The sequence below is a fragment of the Amblyomma maculatum genome, unplaced genomic scaffold (assembly GCF_055883805.1).
Source record: "Amblyomma maculatum isolate TAMU_Amacu unplaced genomic scaffold, ASM5588380v1 scaffold_13, whole genome shotgun sequence".
NCBI lineage: Eukaryota > Metazoa > Arthropoda > Arachnida > Ixodida > Ixodidae > Amblyomma > Amblyomma maculatum.
Window position 1 is genome coordinate 11,537,282 of NW_028146738.1, and position 18,144 is coordinate 11,555,425.

Sequence of the window (18,144 nt, forward strand, 5' to 3'; positions counted from 1 at the left end):
AACTCTCACGCAGTAGCATTCCGACCTCGACACGGCACGACTAAGCTAATAAACGGAACGTGCAAACAAGCAATAAATGATTTCCCAGTGACGACAAGCGCATTATGTAGTCTGCAATGTCATAACAGCACCGTGTTCCGATGCTAGAAAAACAGGTTCTTACATGATGCTTGCGACGACGTCCCACGAAGACAGTTGAGGAGTATGCAAGCGCCATGTCCTTGCTTTTTTTTTTGGAGTTGGTCATGAACACCGATTTTCACAGCACGGCACATAGGCAAGCATGGCGTTCGTCGCCCTGTTGTCCACGTTTGCTTGGTGAGATATTTGATATGGCTTTGTAAGAAGAAAATAAGGTCACGGAATCCAATTTTTGCACTGCTGTGTTCAAAAGCATGTTACAGGGACAATAGCTGTATTTTCTGGGCTAGAGAAACACGAATGATTTCTTGAAATACCTACAAGGCAGTCAATTAGCGATGAAGTGGCAATTTTCTTTGGCTTATATTATGAAAAAACAGCAAAGTATGCAGTACAATTATGCTACACTACTCCAGCGTAGGAAAAAAAACACATACGAAGTTGGAGAAGACACCACTTGTTATAAACCGCCAGCGGCTGGAGGACACCTGCCAACGGGTCGGCGGCAGAGCCCGCTAGAACCCAACGAGACTGGTGGCTGGGGCAGAAAGAACAAGGTTTATTGCGTAGCTTGGGCTTTTATATCAAGCCAAAGGAAAACGATAACGAAAGGAAAGTTGCCAGCAGAGGCTGCCGTGACGCTTGGTGATGACGAGCAGAGCGGAGGCGGGCACACGTGGCGTTGACGAAGCATTTAGCAGTTCGCAGCATGCCCCTTTTCTTGGAATCCATACCTTACTACGGGCCTCCTGACACGTGTTGACCGCCGCAGCACAGGACCCTCGATGTGGCTGGTTGTGGGAGCCTCCGTTTTCTCCAGCTCCGCGTCTGAGTGGTTCGCAGGTACTCCAGGGCAAGCAGGGGGAGTTGAAGCAGCAATGGGTGCATCGGTGCTTCTGCGGAGCTGGTCCATTTGACGGTGAACAACCTCGTTGTCTGTCTGCTTTCACGACACGCGAGCCCGCGGTTTCCTTGACCTTGCCCGGCGTCCATTTCTATAGTTGCGGAGAGAGAGGGAGAAAAAACTTTATTTCAAAAAGAAAAAGAAAAGAAGAGAAAAAAAAGGGGGGGGGCAGTGAGTGGAGTCTTCCTTTCAAGACCCCAGTGGCCTGAGCTGCCGCTCTTGCCTGAGTTACCAGCCTACGCTGGGTCTCTAGATCAGCTTAGTAGAGTGGCCTCCCACTGCGGCTCCGAATGGTGTATGTTTATGTGTGGAGGTTTGGGGCCTGTGCACCCCCATGTGACGTGGTAGGCGGTGGACTGGTCGTTGCGCCAAGGGCACATGTCTGTGTAGTGTTCTGGGAACATTATGCTGTATTGATGTAGGTTGGGGTAAGTGTTGGTTTGAAGCTGTCTTCATTCCCGCGTTTCTTGTGCATTTAGTCCCTTGTGCGGAGGAGGATAAATCCTATGTTGTTCTCGTAGGTACTTAAGTCGCGTTCAGTAAGTCGCTGGGACAGGAATGATGGTTGTGAGATCGGAATTGGTGGCCTCTCGGTTTGTGCGACCTCGAGCTAGCCTATCCGTAACCTCACTACCTTCCAATCCAGAGTGCCCCGGACCCCAAGTGATCTGAAGTTTGAGCTGTGAGTTTGTAGCCAATGGGTTAGTTGTGAAGCGAGCTAATTTTGTAGGTATTCTGCCTGCAAGAAGGAGCCGACACGCCGCTTGTGAGTCGGTGATTACGTGAAGCTCTCGATTGGTCGCGTCTCCGTTGGTAATGGCCAGCACGATCGCCGCCACTTCCGCTTCTGTGATAGTACAGTGCGGGATGGACTTGCTGGAGGCTTCTGTGTACGAAGAGCCCACCACCACGGCTGCTGCTGCGTTCGATGTATGTTCGTATAAAGCGGCATCCACATAGACAGTTTCCGGACTGCGTTCCACTGCACGCTTAAGATAATTAACTCGGGCGTGTCTTCAGCCTTCGTTGTGGACTGGAGACATGTTCTTTGGGAGCGGCGCCACATATACTCTTGCCCGGTACAGAATAGGAATGTTAGTCGTTGACTGGATAGCTTGTACGTTCGAAGGATAGCCAATGCGCTCGAGAATGAGCCGGCCTGTCTCAGTTGACAGAAGGCATTTCCTTTGGGACAGGAGGACAGCCTCTTGAATCTCTCCAAATGTGTTGTGCAGTCGAAGAGCTTCCAATTTGATGTTGGAGGTGTATGGTGGGAGGCCTAACGCGTTCCTGTAAGCTGCACGTATCATTGCATTTACTTTGTTGAGATCTCTTCGGAGCAGGGTGAGGTAAGGTAGTCCATAGGAGAGGCGACTGATGACCAGCGCCTGCACCAGACGGATCGTGTCTTCTTACTGCATGCCTTTTCTGTTTCTGGCCACCCGGCGGATCGTTTTAGAGATCTGCTGTGTTGTTCTCTTGAGGAGGTGGAGCACGTGGTCTAATTTTCTATCGCTTTAGAGCCAGATTACCCAAAGCTCCATTAGGCGTCTTCCCGTGACTGGGCCTGGTCAACTGTCTTGCACCTGGGCGGGAAGCACATATCTTGTCTCGTGCACAATCTGTACCCGAGCAACATTTCGTATGGCGAGCGCCCTGAGGGTAGCGGCGTGCTTTATCAGTTCAGTTCAGTCGTCTCCGACTCTTCGTGACCCTATGGATCATGTCACGCCACGCTTTCCGGTCACTCACTATCTTCCTAACATCACATAACTTCATCTGCAGTGCCTCGAGGATGCCATCTAACAATCGCGTTCGCTGCCTACAACTTTTCCGGCGACCCTCAACCTTTCCCAAAATCAAATCTTTCTCCAGCGACTCCTCTCGTCTCATCAGATGACCAAAGTAGCTGAGCTTTAACTTTAGAATTTGACCCTCTAATGAGCAGTCAGAGTTTATGATCGACAATATCGACTGATTTGATCTTCTGGCAGGCCAAGAAACTCTCAAGAGTCTTCGCCAGCACCACAATTCAAACGCGTCAATTCTTCGGCGGTCAACCTTTTTCACAGTCCAACTCTCGCATCCATACATCACAACTGGAAAGACCATAGCACGAGTTATACGGATCTTGGTTGGCAGACTAATGTCTCTGCTCTTTACTAGGCGGTCAAGGCTAGCCATGGCTCTTCCCAGAAGTAGGCGTCTCCTAATTTCATATCTGCAGTCTCCTTCCGAGGTAATCTTGGAGCCCAAGAACAGAAAATCTGTCACAGCTTCCACTTCTTGTCCATTGATGCTCCCGGACTTGATAGGGCAAGACGCCATGATTTTTGTCTTTTTAATGTTCAGTTTAAACCCAAACTTCTCACTCTCTTCTTGTACGCGTATCAGAAGTCTCTTGAGTTCCACTTCACTTTCTGCCATTAAAGTGGTATCATCCGCATATCTAAGGTTGTTGATACTTTTTCCAGCAATCTTCACTCCAGCTGAAGACTCGTCCAAACCGGCCTTCCTCATGATGCACTCTGCATATAGGTTAAATAGGCAGGGCGACAGTATGCAGCCTTGCCTCACTCCTTTCTCAATCGGAAACCAATCAGTAAGACCATGCCCAGTTCTGACTGTGGCCTCTTGCCCTTCATACAGGTTCCTGAGGAGACAGATGAGGTGAATTGGAGCTCCCATCTCTTGGAGAGCTTGCCACAAACTGCTGTGATTTACGCAGTCAAACGCTTTCGCATAGTCAATAAAGCAGAAGTGGATGGGTTTCTGGCCCTCTTGCTTTTTGCATGATCCAGCGAAGGTTGGTAATTTGGCCTCTAGTTCCTCTGCCCTTGCGAAACCCAGCTTGCACGTCCGGAAGCTCCCGATCCACATACTGCTGCAGCCTACCTTGGAGGATTTTCAACATCACCTTGCTAGCATGCGAAATAAGCGCGATCGTGCGGTAGTTGGAACAATCTTTGGCAATGCCTTTCTTTGGAATAGGGATGTAAATTGACCTCCTCCAACTCTGTGGCCACTGCAGGGTTGTCCAAATCTTCTGACCTAATGTATGCAGAATGTTAACAGCGTCATGGTTGAGTTTTTGAAGCAACTCAGCTGGAATGCCCTCAATTCCGCTAGCTTTGTTCTTAGCAAGGCTGGCTAAGGCCCATTCAACTTCACTCTTCAGGATGCCCGGCTCGAGATCAGTAATCACAACCTTCTTATGTTGGGTTTGCACATTCGGGTCCTTCTTGTACAGTTCTTCTGTGTATTCCTGCCACCTCTTCTTTATCTCTGAGGCTTCAGTGACGTCCTTGCCTCGTTTGTCTTTATCACGCCCAGCTTAGCACAGAAGCTTCCTTTGATATCTTTGATTGTCTTATACAGAGTTCTTGTGTTCCTTAATTGGCTATTGTCCTCAACTGCTTGGCACTGTATGTTCAGGAAGGCATTCTTATATCTCCTTGCTATTTTCTGAAAATCCGCATTGAGAACCTTGTATCTTTTTCTTTTTCCCATAACTTTTGCCATCCTCCTTTCCTCAGCTATTTGCAAAGCCTCTTCAGATAACCAGTTTGCTTTCTTGCATTTCTTTTGCTTTGGAACTACCTTAGCAGCAACTTCTTGTATTATATCACGAACATCAGTCCACATCTCTTCGGGCTCTCTGTCTATAGCTGCTTTATAGCTGCACAATATTGTTGCCAGGGCCTTCGTTATATCCCCTTCTGAGCACCTGTTTAGTCCATCTTTATAGGTTCGCACAGCGCGCTAAGCCAAACCCTTGCTTTATGGGTGCTACGGCGGTGTTCGAATGTGTGTCACGCCGTTCCGCTCCATAAATTGGGCAAATTCCCAACCGGTAAAAGACGTTCCATTGTTAGAGGCAACTGTGCGGTGTAGACCAAACAGACTGAAAATCATCCGGAGGGCCTTGACTGTGGTGCAGGAAGTGACGTTGGATAGGGGTTTGGCCTCAATCCACTTGCTGTGCGAGTTTACAATGACCAGAATCATCTTGTTTTGAATCGGTCCCGCAAAATCAATATGCAACCGTGACCATCTTTCCTGCGTCTGTGGCCAGCTAACAGGTGCGTGGGTAGGCGGCATTGGAAGCGCTTGAACGCAGCTTTGACTCCCAGCAGCTCCCCTTTTAATGTCTGTGTCGAGACCGGGCCACCAGAAAGTAGACCTCGCAACGGTCTTCATAGAAGAATCCCCTTGATGTGCTGCGTGTAATAACCTCAAAAATCTTCCTCTGGCTGCTACCAGAATCACACCACGGTGGCCCCAGTAGAGGATGTTCTGACTAACGGACAGCTCGTGTCGCCTTTTCGAGTATTCCGCCATCTCCCTCCCTTCAATAACCAAGTGCCTCGGCCAACCCTCCAGGACATACCTACAGACGTTCGAGAGCACTGCATCTGCTTCCTTGAGCGCTTGCAACTCCTTTAGGGGCACGGCAGGCTGGTCCCGGGCGTCCAAGGTCAACCCGTACTCCGCCTCGTCCTCCGAATCCTCGGGCACCTGCTGAGAGAGTAGCGGTAGGCAGCTTAAGGCATCCGTGACGAACATGTGCTTGCCAGGCTTGTACTGTAACTTATACTTGTATGCGCCAAGCAGAATGGCCCATCTCTGTATTCGAGCAGCTGTCATGAGGGACGTTTTCCTGTCATGCTTGAGGAGACCAAACAAGGGCTGATTATCTGTAATGAGCGTGAACTCCCGCCCGAGTAGAAAGTCCCGAAAACACTGCACACCGAAAAGTAAAGCCCAGGCCTCGTGCTCAATGTGAGAATAATTCCTTCCAGCGGCGTTTAACGAACGCGAGCGAAATCCGATCGGACGATGTTCACTGTCTATGCGATGGGAAAGCATGGCCCCAACACCATAGGGCGATCCATCGCATTCTAAAAATAGCTTTTGTTTCGGGTCGAAGTGCGCGAGCACCGGGGCCGTGGACAGCGCCTCCTTCGCTAAGGAAAATGCATCTTCCTCCTTACAACTCCACACCCACTTAGCACCCTTTTCGAGCAACTGGTACAGGGGGGCTAGCAACGTAGCCATGTCAGGCAAAAACTTGTAGAATGTTACCATGCCCAGAAACAAGCGCAGCTCGCTCAGATTTTGGGGAGCGGGGGCTAATTTGATGGCATCAACAGCCTTCTCAGTCCGATGCAGTCCATCCGCATTAACACGGCGACCGAGATAAGTGACAGATGTCTCGTAAAATCGACACTTGTCAGCACGCAGCTTCATGCCATGCTCACGAAAGCGCTGAAGAACCGCCCTGAGGTGATTGCTTTCTCTATCCTGGTTTTCAGCAATCAGAACGTCATCGAGGTATGCTTGTATCCCGGGCAAGCCTTGCAGAACCGTTTCAATACGCCTTTGGAATATGGCCGGTGCAGAAGCAATTCGAAAATGCAAGAGATTGAAACTAAACAACCCTTTGTGGGTGTTGATCACGGCCAACTGGCGAGATTCTTTGTCTAGCTCAATCTGATTGTAGGCATCCCTCAAGTCCGATGCTGAATCCGCCCCCCCTCCAACTGAGCAAAAATATCATCTATAACTGGCAGAGGGTACTGTTCATTGCACACACTAAGTTCAGCGTAACCTTAAAATCTCCACATATGCGGACTCGCCCATCTTGAGAACTGGCACAACAGGTGTGGCCCATTCTGCATGAGTGACTGGTGATATTGTGCCAGCTGCCACAAGCCTGTCCAATTCCTCTAAAAATTTATCGCGTAGAGGGTAAGGTACTTATCTTGCCTTGCAGAACTTCGGCTGTGCTCGTGGCTTGACCTGCAGGTGCACTGGTGGACCAGTCATGCTTCCCAGGGCTTCCGTGGATAAGTCTGCGTAGTCCTCCAGAACGGCAGTCTGCACAGCAGGGGTCAAGCTGTGGTCCTGTGGCGAACGAACATGTAGCACAGCTGCTTCTCTGGTATCGAGTTTCTGCAACAAATCCCGGCCGCAAAGTAGGGATCCTTCACAATCCAAGACGACGAGGTTGCAATCGACAGGTGCATTCTTATAGCGCACCCGCATAGGCAACACTCCGAGCACCGGCAGTCTCCCCAGAGAGCAAGACAATATATTCTTCAATTTCTGCAGCTCCGGCCATCGATTACTGTGTGCTTCGTAAGTTGTCCTAGGAATGACATACACTGGTGATCCCGTATGAACATCCATTAACAGCTTGATGCCATTCCAAGTGAAAGTTTCTCTAATCGGTGGCACCAACAGTTCGTTTGTGTCACTGACCATAGCTGGGCCGCACTAACTTTGCTATCGCTCTCTGCATGCGCTGTGAAGCTCACAGATTGTTTTTTTTCCTTTCGGCACATTCGAGCCAAGTGACCTTGTGTGCCACAACTGTAAAAGCGTCGATGACGCATTGAGCAGGCGGTATTATCATTACCACTGTTTCCACAACCCTCGCACTGCTTGTCACTAGCGTTCCACTTCGCGCGCCAACGCCGCGGCACCTTTAATTCTAGCAAGTCAGTGGAGCCTGCTTCGTGGCTTATCTTCTGCGAATCAAGCTCTGCATGCTCGGATGCTATCTCAAGTGGTGTCGCTTCTGCTAAGGTAAGATCCTTTGTTGCTAGCAATTGTTTTTACAGGTTCTTCGAGCGGACGCCACATACGATGCGGTCTCTCAACATCCTGTCAAGCATTGTTGCAAAGTTGCAGTTCTGAGCGGTTCGTCGTATTTCGACAATGAAATCTTGTGCTGGTTCCCCCTCGTGCTGTTGCTGGTGAAAGAACTTGAAGCTTTCGGAAATCTCGTTCGGCGTAGAGTCGTTGTACTTGCTTAAATTGTCTACTACTGACTGATAGCTCAACGAGTTTGGCTTGTGTGGGGCCACTTGTCCGCAACGAATATCAATGGTTCTTGACCCAAGCGCGGCAACTATAGCAAGGCTCTTTTCTTGGTATCGTCAGTTACTTGGCTAGCTTCGAAATAAGCTTAAATTTTGATGAGGTACGATTTCCACGTATCTTTCACGTCGTCGAACTCTGGCAGGTGGTGGCCCATGGCTACAGGAAGGTCCGAGGCCTGGATACTATCGACAGACGTACCCATGTGTTAAGGGAATCCTCGTCGCCACTCTTGCACACCACCAGTGGTTGGCGGACGCCTGCCAACGGGTCGGCGGCAGAGCCCGCTAGAACCCAATGAGACTGGTGGCTGGGGCAAAAAGAACAAGGTTCATTGCGTGGCTCGTGTTTTTTTATCAAGCCAGATGAAAACGATAACGAAAGGAAAGCTGCAAGCAGAGGCTGCCGTGACGCTTGGTGATGACGAGCAGAGCGGAGGTGGGCACACGTGGCGCTGACGAAGCATTTAGCAGTTCGAAAGCTAAACATTTCGACAGATTTGCCTGTCTGGTTGGGTTGATAACTAAATAAAACTTGAAATTTCTCCAACCAACACTTTTATTTTATAAAACCCGACGTTTCGGAGCCGGCTCGGCTCCTTCTTCAGGGGTGCATGACGCGGGGCTGCGTGCAGCTATAAGTAGCTGCACAAGTAGCTAAAAGTAGCTGCACGCAGCCCCGCGTCATGCACCCCTGAAGAAGGAGCCGAGCCGGCTCCGAAACGTCGGGTTTTATAAAATAAAAGTGTTGGTTGGAGAAATTTCAAGTTTTATTTATTTAGCAGTTCGCAGCACCACTGATGCCGGACATCAACTGAGGTTTATTCCGCAAACAGGCATTTATGCACAAAGGGGGCGCAGGCTCATAACAGTATTCTGCAACCAGATAACAATATCCGAAACATACACAGCAGGAATTAGTAGCTTGCGACTCTCTTTTCTCACATCGATGGGCCTTCTGTCGCCTACCAGGCTGATAAGCCGGGGTGGCGCAGTGGTTATGGCGCTCGACTACTGTTCCGAAGGACGCGGGATCGAATCTCGGCCTCGGCGGCAGCTTTTCGATGGAGGCGAAAAGCAAGGCGCCCGTGTGCTGTGCGATGTCAGTGCACGTTAAAGAACCCCAGGTGGTCGAAATTTCCGGAGTCCTCCACTACGGCGTCTCTCATAGCCTGAGTTGCTTTGGGACGTTAAACCCCACAAACCAACCAACAAACCAACCATTTTCTTCCTCCTAAGCGCCACAGAAGAATCGCGGACGCAGTTCTCTTTTTAAATAAATATTAGAACTCGGACTGACCTCAACCTCCTTATTCCTTTTATTCTCATCGGGACGATGCTTCCTGAGGAGAGGAATAAATGCCGCATAAAATACGACGCGAAAGATAATGACTGGGACCACAAGCGCGAGCCTGAAAGAGAAGGAAGCTGGAACGCAAGACTGGTTCGTTCGTTCTATCGAGACGTGATAATATACTTACGCTTCAAAATTTTCTCGGTGCTGTTGAGTCTTAAGCTTTCGAACAATGTCCCACAGTTGTTATAGGAACCAACTAGCCCAGGTTTCTATGTTTAGGAGTAGGTAGTGGATAAGAGTTCCGAGAAAGTTTTCGCTGCCTTTGTTGAAAGGCAACTTCATAGTCTTCATGTCGTAAAATAAACGGAATCTCAGGTCATATAGGAACTAAAACAAGGTACTCTAACTGGTAGAGTCCAAAAATATCTTTAAACACGGCATTTGTTTCTCCAAGAAGCATTTCGCATAATGCTTTTTGGTGATACACAGGAACGAACCGAATAAATGCTCGACATTGAGACCTGACCTCATATCAGCGCTGAGGTTTTGCTAAACCGCCTACTATGACAAATGTTCATATTCCCGCTGGTATTTTTACACCGCAGGATGTTCACACATGTCGAGGTGACCCAGAACCGCTTATTCCATGAAGGAAAGACATCCCGACATCTTTGTTGCGTTGCCAGAAACTATAACGTGATTGATGACAGGGCGAAATGTTCTGGCACGACAAAATTGAAAATGTTATCCTTTTACGCTGTTGCAGGAGTTCTATAATACTCGCGGATGTGTGCATGCCTTTTCTTAGCAGCGCGGCCGGCCACACCAATTCTTAGAAAGAGGGTGGTGAGGGGAGATATAGTATGGGCTCCCACAGCGCGCGCGGCGCGCCAGGAGAGATAAGCATCTTTATGCAGGTCTTTGCTAGAGTATCCGGGCTCACTCGCTCCCCCCCCCTCTCTCTCTCTCTCGTCCCTTTGTAGCTACTTAGTGGCACTGGCAGAGGCATATTATTTTTCTTTACTTTTGGGCTCCCTAACCTTAGTATATGCCCCTTTGTATCTCTCAGGCTCCCGTCGCCTCAAGGGCCGGCGGTAAACACAGAAAGAGGGGATGCGTCATCCGCGAGGAACAGTCTAAGAATCTAAAAATGACAAAAAAGGGGGAAAAAGACATTGGACGCTGTGTGTATGCGCTGCCTCGTTTATGAAAGCCGGAATACATGCGGCGTTTTTTTTTCCACGATTTTCGCGCGTCGAAAACTGCCGCACCGACGCGACGCCCAGCTCGAGATGCATGGAACGACGAAGCGGCGCGAGCGCCGCCGCGTATGACTCGATGCGAAAGCAAATACATCAACAAGCGGAAATGACCGCAGAGCGAGGTACTTGAGAGAAGCGACGCTGTCCCTTGTGTTAAAATCTCTATAGGGCACATGCCAAAGCTACTGTGCTAAACGTAGAATGCGTAGACAAGTCGCACAAGGATTTGGCTCGCTCGAACGAGCGAAGATGCCACGGAATGCCCGCTCGTATACCAGCGGCATGGTTCTTTTTTTTTATAAATTTCGCTTCAGGGAGAAAACAAATACATTATGATCCGAGAGTAGGTCGTATACTCACAAAAACGCGACCTTCTGTGCTTGATTAAGCGTTTATTTTTTCGACAATCACATTTCTGCAGCCAAACTGCCGCACACCTCGACAGCCATGGCGGCCATCTTGACAGAGTAGATTGAGATCCTAAGTGGGATCTCTCCCGCACCACTAATGTATCGGCGGCCGCTCAAACCGGAAATTCCAGCTTTCCGCGCTCGTATTCGCTCGCGTCGTTAGTAGCTTCCGGTTCGAGAGAACGCCGCGCCGCCCGCGCGTCAAATATCTCGCAGGGCCAGATCGGCGGCGGCGCGCGTTTTTTCCGACGCCGGGCGTCGAGTGCGCGCCGCCGGGCATAAAACGCCGGATTCTAGCGGCAAAAACGCTCCATGTATTCCGGCCTTAAGCGTTCACTTCAGAGCTTGTTGGAGATGCTGCAAGGCCTGTGACTTCTTCTTACGCCTTTCTTTAATTCCTTCCTTCGTTAGTTTTTGTTTACATTGTCCTGTGCATAATTTTGTTCTTCTGCACCTATACGTGTTACATTTGCTCCAGTTCGTGCTTGTTACATGTTTGTGAATAGCAGAGATGTGAAATGTCGCCGACGTACGGAGTACAAGAACGGCGGGAAACCATTGCCATAGACGCACAAAGAGAACGTCGTCATCTTGGACCGTGAGTATGTATCCTTGCAGAAAGCCTTTGGCCCAAACGGGGTTCTGTATAGTCTCCTACCAATACCAAATATTCTGTTTTCATATTGTCAAGTGGTGGTGACCAGGGTCGATGACACAAATGAAGAGTCGGTGATTGCACTGAAGAAACTCTTTATTGGGCTGACTTGCGCCCGCAAAAGAACTAAGCAACTCGGCGGCGGCGATAGCAACAACCGTGCTCGTCAATGTCGAACAAAGAATGACCATAGAGAAAGAGATTGGTAAAGAGCGGACACTCCCATAGGGCCCAGCGGCCCATTTGACTGTAGCGCACCAAGCGGCCGGCGGCAACTATTTCCGGTCTTGCTGAAAGGCGCGCGATTTGAATGCTAGCATGCACTGCACCCTTACCTGCCCTTTTGGCGCATTATTTTGGTTTTACATTGTCTGCTAGTGTTTCTATTTTCAGTATGCATAACAACATGAAAAATAGATTCCCAGTTCTCTAAACTGGCCATCAACGCAGCTGCGCCACAGCCTTTGCAAAACAATTTTGCAGAAAAGACGCCAAGTGCTTCGGGAAATGAACATTTATTTTGCTGCATATAAAACACATAACAGATGCAACAGATGTACACGGATGCATTGACAAAACTTGGCGCACACTAGACGATGTGCACAGTACAGAAAAACAAAAATCCACATGGCGACAAACAGCACTTGGGGACAAAAAATAGCATAACGTTGATTTCAGAATTATGGCAAATGGTATGTAGCAAAACAGGTATTATACATAAACTACACAGTCCCAGTCCCGGCTACCTTAGCAAGGGTAACTTGTATTGTTCAGGGCATAAAGGAGTACTGACGCTTGGGGGAAGGCCACACCGTTCACTCGTCGCATCTGCCGTGCTTCGGCTGCAGTCCGTGCGTCCATGGAGTGCTGTTGGAATAGGAATGAACATGCTGCAGAAGGTTGCAATGAACTATAAGGCCACTGCACCGCGCACACATCTGTGCATGTGGGTGCGTACTGAAGACTTGGTGAGCAGCAGTTATGGTCCAGAACAGAAAAGCTGTGAATCGTAAAATTGATACAAAAGCTGCTCTTGCAACGTAGAGGTCAGGAAATGCAGGCTAACCGAGCCTATCTGAAAATGCATTTCTATGGGGAGTGAAATAACAGCCACTAAACTAACAATATTCCTCAAAAGCACTGAACAGCTGAAGCATTGAAGCCTGCAGCAGAATAAAACATCTCACTTTAACGTTGTCCCGTTAAATGCAACGGGACACCACGCAAAACTAGCCGTTCCAAAACTGCGACCGGTGAGCACGCCATGTTGGCCTGCTTTTCATACGAGACTTTGTGAAGCGCAGACCACCGTGCTGAGCTAAACTGGCCGAAATGCCTCGCAGTTCGACAAGAAAAACATTTCTCACCTTGCGGTTGCCCTGTTAAAAGCGACACCACGCAAAACTAGCAGTTCGCAAAACCGCCTCATGCCATGTCACGTCACCACGGCGGCCAGCACACCTTGTCATGCCTGTTAGCTTGCCCTTCAAGCACGGCTTTGTGAAGTGCAGTCGCCGCCGTACTGAGCTGCAAGTCAAGAATGCAACATTTATCACCTTACCGTCGCCCTCTTAAACGCTACGCTTAGGAAAACTAGTCGTTCGGCAAACCGCGTCAGGCTTGGCCGCTCCGGCCGGCTACGCCATGTTGGCGCAACGGCGTGCCTTGGTGCTTCGCATGCCACTTTGTCCAGCGTACTGAGGTAAACAGTTCAAAATGCAGCTCAGTTTCGCAGGAACACAACATATTAAACCTCGACGCCGTTGGAAACTGCCGGAGCGTCACGAACTTCGCCTGAACTTCTCTATGCCTGAACAACCGTCGCGCCTGTTAACGAGCTGCGAAACTTAATTGACACCGGCCAGCGTGGTCATGGTAAACTTCTTCAAATGCAGCGTAGTTCAGCAAAAAACATTGCTCACTTTAACGTCGTTCCAAACCGCAGTCGTTCCGCGTAGCAGCCCACGAGAGATAAAATATGCGGTCTGTGCAGCACAGGCGCGGCGAGGCACGAGCAGACAACTGCTTGTTCTCTTCGACAGCTTTTTGTCGTCTGCTCCGGCGGGCTACCGCTGCAGCGAGCAAGGTATATGTACAATGGTAGCGAAGGTTCCATAGGCTCCCATTGGTCCAAAAAATGGCGGCTCATGGGCACCGCCATATTGGGGGGCAACTACGTATGAGTGACGTTGTATGACATCACGCATACGTATGTTTTTAGCGCGAATTTTAAAGTGGTCTTTTTAAAGAAAACGCCTTTTCAAGCCGGTATCTCATGAAGGTTGCCTTTCAGTGCGCACCAACCTTTTCCAGTCAAATGTGCTCGAGTTCCTGCTAGTTATGGCCTTGGTAATGTGCAATTCGGAACCCAATGAAAGTTACTGGCAAAGAAGGCAGCATAGAAAGGCAGCAACACTTTCAGACGCTGGCTTATCTTGGCTGGCTAAGAATGCAATCATGCATGATTCGTAGGGGAAACCTTTGTGGAAATACTGGTGCTACTACTTTTGAGTACAAGGTATGATGCACAAAGCACAGGCTCAAGTGCACAGTTTGCAATACAGTGTACGGCAAGTATGGTTTTCATATTCATGCTTTATTACAGCAACCAAACAAATACAGTGATAAAGCACACCAACAAAAAATACACCTCAAAGGCAGCTCAAGCAGTAGTTTCTTTAAGCTGGCTATTCATCTTAATGGTCACAGTGCGGATAGAAAAAAGCCCTGCAGTTCCACGAACGTTGCCAGGTAGGAAATTGAAAAGCATAGAAGACAGTGCTGCTTCAATTGAGGCAAACATGACATGACATAAGTAGGCGCATCAACACGGGTCGCAGCTTTTTTGACGACAGATACGCAGACGGTTCGAAGTGCTTGAAAAAAAAAAACCCGCAAGTCTCGCAGCTGCCATGGTGTCTTCTTCTCCAGGCTGACGTTGTGGTAGCACCCACGCTCACGCTCGGCACCTGGACGTGATGCAACGTGCACGTTATTCACAATTGCGCCGTAAGGAATACTGCATACTCCAAACGCCAATGCGTCATTATTCCTGTCAATGCTAACTGCAGTACATTATATTTCCATTATATCTGAACTATGGTAGTAAATGCTCGCCCCAAGCTCTCAGCGCCTAAGAGTGCGGTTACGTACGCTCGTCCTCATGGCATGCGGGTAGCTATACTTTTCTATGGTTAAGATTGACGAGAATGAAGTGCGTTTAAAGTTACCCTAACGGTCATGCATATGCAGGATAGCAATAAGAAGACAGGCAGTAACTCCTGAGTGAATTCAGTTAAAGCACCCTCAAGGCCGCGCATATACACGTGGCTGAATTTTGATACTACCAGTTGCGAGGGTCAAATTGGCTTCGCGGTGTTGGAAAACTATACAGTGTTGTGCTCAGACTTGTCAGGCAGCACAATTGGTTTTAAATTGGCCTTCCGGTCAGTGGCATGCGCGTGGTTGCTCCCGAGAGCCCGGTATCAAGTTAACGCTGGTGATAGCCGGCTGCATGAAACTCACCATAAATCAGACAAATGGTGGGCCTGGGGGGCCTCCTTCGCACAGCTCAGTACTTAAAGTGTGTGCCCTGTAGTGTATTACATAAATATCACCGAAAAAATGAAGCCACGTGCGCACGAACTGGTTACAGAAACAGAAGCCCAAACAAACAGAAACAGAAGAAACAGCCCAACGAAAGCATTCGGAGCATACCTAGAGCAGACGCCTTGTAGCAGACGACACTGACAACAGCTCACCTGTGAAAGTCCAGCGGGAAGCGGTGTAGCTTGACACCGACGCCACTGTCCATGCTGTCGCAATGTGCCACGGCGCATCGTTTCTTCACACGCCGCAAGCTCATCTTGAAATAAAGCGCTAAGCGCTTCAAAAGAACAGCGCGAAGCGTGCAAAGACGGAAAAAGACTTCGCACTGGCCGCACGTCGAAGGAAACGACAAAAACCGAGAAAACTGCCGCAGCGGTGCGGCGGGGTGCAAATTTTACAAAACGGTGACAGAGACGCGACGCGCAAAGACGACGAAAACTTCGCAAAAGGGGCATTTCGAGACTGGCGATAAGAAACCGCTTCGTGAGCTCCCGCGGCCACTGTGGCTGGGTGCCGAAACAAGGCCTGCAAAGTCAAGCTGCAAATGCACCGCACACTCATCAACAGGGGGCGTAACAAGAACGTTGCAAAAAATTAAAAATGGGGAGTAATATTTTGCTAAAATAGTTTACCTATTTTATAAAACGTGGCATTAAAATGTGTATTTCTTTATGCTGTTTTATAGCGTTTTTATTTGTGCTTTTGAATTTCATTATCTAAGTGTTTTGGCCCCCCCCAAAGTGGCTGTGCTGCTGTCGCGCTGGACCGTTTTTGGGCCCAGCCTTCGCTACCATTGTACATATACTTTGCAGCGAGTGCCATCGCGCGCGCGTCCGCGCATGTCCGCGCTGGTGCCGCCATACATCAATCGGCGGCAGCGCAACAAGTCGCGCGTCATTTCCTGGGGCCAGTTTTTGCCGAGTGTCCGATCTTTACCAATCTCTTTCTCTATGGAATGACCGTCACACTCGTCAACGTTCAATTTAAAGGCCGCTCAGAAAAATCTAGATAACGCCGCAAACTGCTACTAGTACAACCTGGAACATTGTGGAAACATACGCAAGTGATCGGAATCTTCGAGACAGATCTCGGCGCATCTTTCGCGACGAAGAAAATGATAACGCGTCGTATCGCGACAACGAGCATGAACAAACACGGGATACAGAATTGATACGCATGCCAGAATCACAGTGATAAGGCCGCATGCGGCGGCTGGTAAAAAACAACAAATATAGTTTTGAAGGTTTCACGGCATTACTCCCCCCTTAAAAGAACATCGCCTCGAAACAAAGCAACTGAAATAGAAACATTACAAAGTTTAAACACCACGGATTCATTAACGCGCGTAACAAGGCTTCAGACGAACAACATATACAATGTCTGGGCGTGCGCGTCGCCGCTGTGATGCTGACGTTCCGTCGGGAATGACTTCACAGTCCAGGGGTCCGACGCCGCGAATGATCTTGTACGGCCCAAAGTATCGACGCAACAATTTTTCACTTAGTCCGCGACGGCGAATTGGTGTCCAAACCCACACTTGGTCTCATGGATTCTACTCTGCGTGGCGTCGTCGTAAATTGTATCGTCGGCTGTCGGTGCGCTGTTGGTCTTTAATACGCAGCCGTGCGAGTCGTCGGGCTTCCTCTGCACGCTGCAGGTAGGCGGCGACGTCAAGGTTGTCCACGTTGGTTACCTGCGGCAATATTGCGTCGAGCGTCGTCATGGGCTCCCTGCCGTACACAAGCTTGAACGGGGTCGCTCTGGTCGTCTCCTGGACTGCCGTGTTATACGCGAAGATCACGTACGGCAAGATGGCGTCCCAGGTCTTGTGTTCAGCGTCGACGTACACGGCGATTATGTCCGCGATCGTTTTGTTCAGGCGTTCCGTAAGGTCTGGGTAAGGTACACAGTGGTTCGTCGATGGCTTGTATGGCTGTATTCCAGGATGGCTTGCGTCAACTCCGCCGTAAACGCCATTCCCCTGTCCATGATGAGCACTTCTGGGGCACCGTGCCGCAAGAGAATTTGTTTGACAAAACATTTGGCAACTTCTGCCGCGGTACCATTGGGCGGTTTTTTGCTTCGGCGTAACGAGTAAGGTAGTTAGCGGCCACGATGATCCACTTGTCACCCATGGACGAAGCTGGAAAGGGGCCGAGCAGATCCATCTCAATTTGTTTAAAGGGCAAGTCTGGTGGCGGAATCGTGTTTAGTAGTCCTGCTGGTCTGATAGGCGGCGTCTTGCGTCGTTGGCACTCGCGACATGTATTCAAGTAGTGGGCAACTTCGGCAGGCAGTCACGGTCAGTAGAACTTCTTCTGGATTCGACGCAACGTGCGTGCAAATTCTAGATGACCTGCTGTGGGCTCATCATGCAACGCTTGCAGGATTTCCTGCAGGAGCTTTTTAGGCACTGCAAGAAGTTGCGCGGTCCTGCTGGGTGCGAAGTTCTTCTTAACATGGAGGCCATTGCTTAACGCGAACGATGATAAATGTCTCCTGAACACACCAGGAGGGGAAGCGGTCTTTCCTTCTAAGTAATCGGCTAGCGCTTTCAGCTCAGGGTCTGATCGCTGTTGTTCGGCGAAACTGCTGGCGCTTACCGGTCCCGAAAAGGCGTCGTCATCATCGTCCTTCGGGGGAGCGTCGACGGGAGCGCGTGATAAGCAGTCTGCGTCGGAATGCTTCCGTCTCGACTTACAGACTGCAGTTAAGTTAAATTCTTGAAGCCGTAGGCTCCATCTGGCAAGGCTGCCGGAGGGATCTTTCAAATTAGCCAGCCAGCAGAGTGCGTGATGGTCGCTTACCACCTTGAATGGTCGGCCGTATCGGTATCGACTAAACTTAGAAGTGGCCCAAATGATCGTGAGGCTCTACTTTTCGGTCGTCGAGTAATTGATTTCGGCTTTTGTGGGGGACCTGCTAGCGTAGGCGATTACTTTCTCCTGTCCGGCACTCTTCCGGACGAGAACGGCTCCTAGG

General features: G+C 49.6%; 1 long non-coding RNA gene across 1 annotated transcript; it reads right to left on the reverse strand.

Annotated features, from left to right (window-relative positions):
- Positions 1 to 14,430: 14,430 nt before the first annotated feature.
- On the reverse strand, positions 14,431 to 15,804 carry LOC146172198 (uncharacterized). The gene is made up of 2 exons (XR_014702510.1): positions 15,315 to 15,804; positions 14,431 to 14,522 (listed from the first exon to the last, which is right to left on the reverse strand). It is a non-coding gene; the product is annotated as an uncharacterized LOC146172198 (long non-coding RNA).
- Positions 15,805 to 18,144: the final 2,340 nt, after the last annotated feature.